Source organism: Amblyomma mixtum, chromosome 4 (assembly GCF_055824585.1).
Source record: "Amblyomma mixtum isolate Tamu chromosome 4, ASM5582458v1, whole genome shotgun sequence".
NCBI classification, from domain to species: Eukaryota; Metazoa; Arthropoda; class Arachnida; order Ixodida; family Ixodidae; genus Amblyomma; species Amblyomma mixtum.
Window position 1 is genome coordinate 54,412,210 of NC_143015.1, and position 9,045 is coordinate 54,421,254.

Sequence of the window (9,045 nt, forward strand, 5' to 3'; positions counted from 1 at the left end):
GACACACTAATATTCGGTCACTTATGCCGCCGCAATTCAATCCTTTACTGATTTAGTATAGTGAAAAAAATTTCTGCGTGAAAACGAAGTTGTTCTGCGTTAGACGTTTTCTTGTTAGATATGCTGAAAGCTAACTAAAACAATTATCAGCGCAATATATTTGACGTTGGTGGCTTTTTTTTATTCAAATATTTAAATGCTCCATATTATACTCCTGAAAATTACTGCAAGAATAGTAACTACAAGAATACACCATACTTCACGCAATCGAACAACTGCTCTACTTTTACATAGAGTCCAGTCTAGGCCAAAGCTTTTGTTACGGCCGTTCAGAGCAAGGCTTCTGCGAAAGGCGGATGTAATCGCAACTCGGTCGTGTATTATGGCGGAGCCTTTAATGCCTCATCGTTGTAAGCAGAAGTTGTCGACAGAAATGTCACGCTTTTCAATTGGTCGAAACGGTCGTGACGTCACAGTGCTCGAATTTCAAACGGGGCCAATTGTACTTTGGCCCCGTTGCAACCAATTAAAGGGATCGTATAGTGATGCTCCAAGTTAGTGGGACTTACTTAACCAATTAGCCTAATTAACCTATCTAGTCAGACCAGATAAATAAATAAAACTGAGTAGGAAATTGGCCGAGCTCGAGAATCGAATCCCGGTCTCATCGTTGTAAGCAGCAGTTGTCGACAGAAATGTGACGCTTTTCAATTGGTCGAAACGGCCGTGACGTCACAGTGCGCGAATTTCAAACGGGGCCAATTGTACTTTGGGTAATAACCATGCAACCATTTCAAGGGATCGTATAGTGATGCTCCGGGTAAGTGGGACTGAGTTTAGTTAATTGCTTAATTGCCGAATTAGCCTACTTAACTTCTCTAGCCAGACCATATAAATAAATAAAACCGAGTAGGAAATTAGTCGAGCTCGGGAATCGAACCCCGCTCTTCGGCATGCGAGACGAACATCCTATCCACTCCGCCGTGCCAGCTCGATGGTATAGAATGAACAAGGGTGCCTCTAGTGAATATGGTGTCTTCGTTCACTCCCGTCTTCCTCCCTTCCCGTTACGGCGAGGTTTAGGTGTCCACCGAGATATGAGAGACAGATGCATTTCCTTTCCTAAAAAACCAATTTACCGACGAGCAAGGCGTAGAACCTTTCCTCAAAAAGCGTTGCATTGAAAGGGCAACGCATCGCGCCGAACGGCTGGTGGCGTTCCGTGGACTGCCTGGCAGCGCTACAACACGCAGTCGCGTTCCACTCCTAAAGGCAAAGATTAAGCGTCATTAATTGGCAGTTAATTTATGCACCAACAGAATGTAAAGTGAACAATCGCGTAGCAGAATGCCGCACTCAGGCTTTCGCCTTTCACCACTTTAGCCGCTAAAGTTCCTCGTAATTTTTTTCAGATTACTGGGAAGAGATGCCCCATACGAACGGTGGGACACACCTGTACATTTCTATTCCTTGCCTCGGACTGGGCACAAATTGGAGGCTGATTCTGTTGCGCTGCTGCAGTGTTCAGTTTTGTGATAGAAATGTTTATGGCTACCATGCCTCCTAAAGCAGAAATCTTGTGGTTACGAGTCATTTTAACGCTGAATAAAAACTTTCGGCAGCCGACAATACGAAATTTAAGTTCCAACAACAATGTTTTCTGACTTACTAATGAAACAAGGGTTATTGTGAGACCAAATCTTTATTGGTTCCGACCGCCAGAATTATACGATTAGCGTTGGAGGTTAGCTCCTGCCGTCTTTAGTAGTCAGCATGCTACTGCAACGAGAGGCCAATCGTGCGTATCTCTGCCTTAATTTTCATCCGGTAGAACAAGGCACTCGGCAACGATCGTAGTTCGCAATGCGAGCAACCCGTATAGTGGGGCGCTGTGTGACGAATTCCCGGAACGGCTCCAGAAAAACATCCTTGAAGTCCTCACCTCTGCCATTTAAGCTATCAATTGCACTTCAGCAATAGTCACGTCTGCTAGCTTCTGCGTGGACGTTAAAAACGAGCAATGCGTCTTTGATGTTGCATCATCTTCATAAGCAAGCATTTTGCTGACTGCAAGCCTTAGACTATACAAGAGTGCGATGAACGATATTTTGTTAATGTGTCACAAGCATGGTCTTCATCGTCTTCAGCATCGTCTTCAGTGTGGGCATGCTGACCGCTTTTGCACTTCACAGTGAAGGTAAATTTTTTTGTGGTGGTGAGTCCATCGAGACAGCCGTCCGCTGGGGTGTCGGGCATCCATCCACCTGCCAGCATATCTATTGACGGTCTCTGACGACAATGAATGTATTTCCATACAGATAGAAAAAAAACCTTTAACTGCAAAGGAAACTGCGAGCAACTCTTGTTGGGTAGCTGTGTAGTTGCAATCTGATTTGTTGAACGAACGACTCCTTTAATGAATCTCCTGCTGGTCGCCTTCATGGCGCAGTGTGAGCACAGCGCCAATTCCGACACAGATGGTGTCGTAGAGTACTGCAATCGAAGCTAAGGGGCGGAAGTGACAGAAGAAAGGGCCCTAAATAAAACAAAATCTGTCACCAGAAAGCAAAGTCAGAGTAAGAGATCCACTAGAATGGTCCGCTTTTGTATGGAGCCACGAGAGGAGGTAGACGAAATTGCAACCCTCGGAGTAAATCGGCTGAAATGGGAGCGAAGTCCTACAAATACCTGAAGTTCGTTCACTGAATGCGGCGTGCTGAATTTGTTTACAGGCTCTATCTTCGGAAGATCAATCTGGACCTGGTCCTTATCAACTAAGTGATCAAGAACGATTGTCGGGTGGTCACCAATCTCACACTTATTCCAGTCATGTATTAAGCCTGTTGTTCCAGTGCTGTCAAAAACGATGGCGAGGCGCCTCTCATGCTGGCGGAATATCTTGCAAAAGATCACAGCAGCGCTAAAATAACAGAAGCAAATCTGCTAGTTCTGAACTCGCAAAACTGTGTCCATGAATCTTTAAGCGTGGCAGGCGCATACTGCAAATTCTGAAGATCCTAACGTTAAAAATCATAAAGTCGGGCGGTTGTTCTGAATGTCGCCTTTTTTGTTGGTCGGTTTCAGTGATATGTAACCGTAACCTGATATGAAATAAATTGAGGAAAAGCATTACGGTGAGTGTAAGCATTGCATTGTATCGTCTCTGCATCGTGGCGGGCACACAACTGTTGTTCATCCACCTATTAGACCTCCATAGTCTACAGAGAAGGTCGTGGTGTTATCTTTCTTTTTAACAAGAGTAACTGCAGCCGAACAAGGCCTTGAAATTTTTTAATGAGGCCGCAGCGCAGCATTTACCAACTTATTTGTAAGTTAGCTTACGCTACGCCGTGAATACGCGGTACCGCTCATGTCACATGGGAGGAGAGGATCCTCTATCGATCACATAATAAATACGAAAAGCTTTAAGCTGTGCTCGACGGTTCCTGGGCAGGACGATAAAGCACATGTTATGAAACAGTAAGAGTGAAAGAGAAGGACGGGAATGCAGGGAGCTTAAACAGGTGATGCCCATTAGGCTACCCTACACATGGGGAGGGGAACAATGGAGACAAATGGAAAAAGAGTGGCAACGAAATGAGTTTTTCAATTGTCCGCCAACCACTATGACAAGGTGACAGAGGGCGCCCAATTAAAGCTTGAAGGTTCTAAAGGGGAAAACAGCGCCGATTCCTTTAAGAACCTGAACAGCCTTTTCACCGTTTTCCCTTGCGAGGAAGGTTGTGTCCAAGGTCCTAGTATGTTGGATGCTGTTAGAAGACGCGAGTCCAAGCGGCGGAGAGTAGCAGCCAGGAAGGCGCACTCTCGCTCAAAACAAGGGCAGTCCCAGAGGAGGTGCCCGATCCTTTCATCACAACCACACTTCTCACACGCTGGAGTCTAGCTTTGCGATTAGATTGGAATAGGCGTTTGTGAGCTCCACTCCCAGCCACCTGCGGCACAACAGCGTATAGTATCACAGCGGGGGAGGCCGAATGATATTTTATGTTGAAGCAAGGTTACGAAGTGGTGCGAGGGGGGTGTCGAACCTCCAGGGATAGGCCACAACTGTACAGTCACGTTTCGCGCGAGCAGTTGAAGGTGCCTTGCTGCGTCAGCTCTTGTTAGTGGTATGCGAACGTTGGCTGTATCGTGAGTCAATCGGGCATTATCGGGCAGCTAAGGCGGGCCAGGGATGCCACTATGGCCTGGTGCCCTCTGCAAGATAATTTGGTGACCCGGTCGATTGCCTGCATACGTCGTACCTTCGTTACAAGTTGCTCATGGTCGCTATGGCTCAAGGCAGATTGAAGACTTTGTAGGGCAGCTTTAAAATCACAGAACACAGTACATTTTTAAGGTAATTGCTGAGAGATGTACACCCCCGCAATAAGTGTTACGAGTTCAGCTCTAGTAGAGGTAGTCCGATGCGTAATATCTTGGTGAATATCAAGTCTGTCTCGGAGGAACGACCACGGCGGAAGCACAACTAGTAGAGATTACCGAGCAAACCGTATAGGCATGAGTACGTCCCAATATTCAAAGCGTAGCATGGACAGGGTGAGTTGCTTAATTGCTGGCGTTGATAAATTTGATTTCTTCGCTATCACCGGAACATCACGGCGCACACTCGGGAGCCGCAGTCACCACAGTGTAAAAGGAGGTCGTGTTGCCGGTGTGAACTGTTTCGGGATGGACGACTTTTCCACTGATATTGTCACGAATATTACACGGCACACCGTTAGATACACAAGAACTGTTCCAGTCTGCCGAGCGGTCACCAGCCAGAGGGCGAAGCACTTCTTCTTCCTCCACTTCTAAGCTGTATAATTGCTCCCTCCTCAGCAGCATCGCCTCGATGCGGGCCGCTTTCATAGAGGGGAAAATGGGTTGGACACGGAAAGTTAAACACAGCTATCACGACACAGAACCGGCGGCACTCAGCGTCAAGTACAATCAGCAGGACGGTCGTGGTACGGCTTCATACGAACGACGTGCACAACATCCGGATGCGGTGGTCTGCGCGATGGGCGACCTGGGGTTGCCGGTGAAACTTCGTACGTCACGTCGCTAATGCGGCGGAGAACTCGGTAAGGTCCGAAGTATCGGAGCAGTAATTTTTCGGACAACCCACGGCGACGAACTGGTGTCCAAACCCTCACATGGTCGCCTGGTTCGTACGTAACAAATCGCCGTCCGAGATTGTAGCGGTCAGCGTCGACGTGCTGTTGACGGTGTATTCGCTGCCTGGCCAGTTGACGTGCTTCTTCAGCCCACTGAACGAAAGTGGCTACGTCAAGATCTGGCTCTAGGTCACACTGAGGGTCGACGGGCAACATGGCATCCAAAGAAGTAATAACTGGACGACCGAAGACAAGCTGGAAGGGCGTGAGTCGCGTTGTCTCCTGCAGGGCCGTATTGTAAGCGAACGTTATGTATGGGAGAATTTGGTCCCATGTTTTATGCTCCACATCCACATACATGGAGAGCATGTCGGCCAGGGTTCTGTTAAGGCGCTCCACCAAACCATTTGTCTGTGGGTGGTACGTTGTTGTACGCCTATGGCTGGTGTGGGTCAGATCTAGGACTGCCTGAGTCAAGCGGGCCGTGAAAGCAGCTCCACGGTCAGTAATGATAACCGCCGGAGCCCCATGAAGCAGCACGATGTTGTGTACAAAAAACGTAGCTACTTCGACAGCAGTTCCGTTTGCAAGCGCCGTTGCCTCAGCGTACCGCGTCAAATGATCCGTCGCGACAGCAATCCAACGTTTTCTAGTGGATGACTTCGGGAAAGGGCCGAGTAGATCCATTCCTACTTGTTGGAAAGGCGTCTTCGGGGGCGCTATGGGATGAAGAAATCCTGCGGGTTTGAAGGGAGGAGACTTACGGCGCTGGCAGTCGCGACAGGTTTTGACGTAGGTCCGCACTGATGGAAGTAATCTGGGCCAGTAGTACCTATGCCGAATCCTCGCTAAGGTACGACTGACCCCCAGGTGGCCGGCAGATGGTTCGTAGTGGCAAGCGCTCAAGATATGAGGTCGCAACTGGGATGGGACTACGAGCAGAAATGTTGCGGTGTTGCTCTCAAAGTTGCGCTTGTAGAGGACGCCGTTCTGCAGAGTGAAAGAAAAACACGAGGAACGCGGGGACCATCGCAGCCTTCCAGGTACGCGATGAGCGGCGCTAACTCTCTGTCCTCTCTTTGAAGCTGCGCCATATCGGTTGCGCTGACAGCACCAAGGAAAGAGAAGTCTTCAGTGATTTCCGGGGAAGCCAGGTCCACAGGCGCGCGTGATAAACAATCCGTATCTTGGTGCTTCCGCCCCGACTTGTACACGACCGTTACGTCGTACTCCTGCAAACGGAGGCTCCACCTCGCCAACCGCCCAGATGGATCTTTTAGGCTGGCCAGCCAGCATAACGAGTGGTGATCGCTGACAACGCGAAAGGCTCTCCCGTATAGGTATGGGCGGAACTTGCTGATGGCCCAGACTACCGCAAGACATTCTTTCTCAGTCGTTGAATAGTTGCATTCCGAGCGCGAAAGTGTACGGCTTGCGTAAGCGATGACTCGTTCGTCGCCATCCTGCCACTGGACCAGGACCGCCCCAAGGCCTACGTTGCTAGCATCAGTGTGTATGTCGGTTGCTGCGGCGTCATCGAAATGGGCGAGTATCGGTGGGCGTTGCAGGCGGTGGCGGAGCTCCACAAAAGCATCCTCTTGGTCGCTTCCCCACAAGAAGAGTGTGTCGTCTCTGGTCAGCGCTGTTAAGCGTTCAGCTATTCTGGAGAAATCTTAGACGAATCGTCGATAGTAAGAGCAGAGCCCCAAAACACGTCGAAGAGTCTTTTTGTCAGTGGGACGCGGGAAAGTGGAGACAGGAGCGGTCTTGTCGGGATCTGGAAGAACACCGCGCGCGCTGACAACATGGCCGAGGAAACGAAGCTCCTCAAAACCGAAATAGCATTTCTCAGGCTTGATCGTAAGTTGCGCACATTGGAGCGCCCGGAGCACTGTGCGCAGCCGCTCCAAGTGTTGCTCGAAGGTGGGCGTGAAAATGACGACATCGTCCAGGTATACGAGGCACGTCTGCCACTTGAGCCCAGACAAGACAGTGTCCATCATGCGCTGGAAAGTGGCCGGCGCTGAGCACAGTCCAAACGGGAGCACCTTAAATTCGTATAGACCATCAGGCGTCACAAAAGCAGTTTTCTCGCGGCCTCGCTCGTCCACCTCTATCTGCCAGTAGCCGCTTTTGAGATCTAAGGAGGGAAAGAACCTGGCATCACGTAGTCTGTCGAGTGCATCATCAATCCTGTGGAGCGGGTAAACGTACTTTTTGGTCACGTTGTTCACTTTGCGGTAGTCGACACAAAATCTCAAGGTGTTGTTTTTCTTTTTCACGAGGACCACCGGAGATGCCCATGGGCTTGTCGACTGTTGTATGACATCGTCGGCGAGCATTTCGTCCACTTGCCTTTTAATGGCTTCGCGCTCCATCGAAGAAACGCGGTATGGGCACTGGCATACAGGTGATGTAGTCTCGAAGGTGATGATGCGATGCTTTGCGACAGGCGTACGACCGACCCTGGAACTTGTGGCAAAACAACCCGCGAAGTCGGTTATAAGCGCCGAGAGGACAGCCTTCTGCTCAGGCGCCAAATCCGGATTGATTCTGACGGACGGAAGGACAGGGCATGGTGGAGCCTAGTCTTGAGGGCTTGTCTCCAGGGCGCACACTTGAGGCACCACGGCGAAGTAATGCAGGAAGGCGACAGCCGAACCCTTGGCGAGGTGCTGCAACTCGTTGGCAAAATTTGTAAGGAGCAAACTAGCACGACCGTCTTGTTGTTGGACGAGCCCGCGAGCGACGGCTACACCCTTCTCGAGCAGCAGGGGTACGTGGCTATCAGCGACACCTTCGTAGTCGTGGAATAAATCATTCCTTACAAGAACTAGCACACTGGACCGGGGTGGCACCGTTACGTCGTCGTCAACAAGTCGCAGAGCGTTGAAGCGTGAGTCGTCTGTGTCAGTGCGCGCCACGGCCCGTTTAGTCGAGAAAGTGACCCGTGCTTCGTGCAGGTCAATTACAGCACCGTTCGTGTGGAGAAAGTCGAGACCGAGGATCAAGTCCCTCGAACACTCACGGAGGACTACAAATTCGCCGACGTACGCAAAACCACGGATATCGACACGAGCTGTGCACCTGCCGGCGGGGATAACCAGGTGACCCCCATCAGTGCGAATGCTAGGCCCCGACCACCCCGTCAATACTTTCTTCAGTTGTAAGGCAAGGGCCAGGCACATGACGGAATAGTCGGCACCAGTATCCAGCAAAGCGGTCACGTCGATTCCGTCAATTTTGACGCACAAATCGGAGGTAGCAAGTCGGATGCTGTCGCTACTCGCTTCCGGAGAAACATCGTCGCGTGGTAGTGGCGCAGGAGGATCTTGACAAGTCCCGGCATCAGCGGCCTTGCCTCCATAGGCCGCTGGAATCAGTTTTCCCGGCGTGGACTGGGAGAACGGCGTCCGGAGTAGCCTGCGGCTTGACGGGGGCTTGGAGAACTGTAGCGTCTCGGCGACGGTGATCGAACCTCCTGGTGGCCTGACGTGATGTGGTTCTGGCGCGACTACAAATTGAATGCTATCTCCTGCGGTCGTTCCCCGTTCTGAGGGCACGGGTCGTCCGGCGCGAAACCACGCAGGCCCACGCGACGGTATGGGCACGCCCTGTAGAGGTGACCCGCCTCGCCACAGTGATAGCAGAGGGGCCGACGATCCGGGGCACGCCACACTTCACTATTTCGCGGTCGCTGGTAGGCTGGCGCAGCGTCACCACGAGGGGAGCTCGACGAGAGCACTGCTGGAGTCGCGGCAGTGACGTCGTACCCAGGGGCCTGGCGCAGGACGGACGCATACGTGGGCCTTGCATCATGCTGGCGAGGAACCTCGGAAATCTGGTGCTCTTAAGCTGCCCGGCGCACCTCGTCCCGGACGACTTCACTCAGTGGCGTGATAGATGACGTCTCGGACGGCGC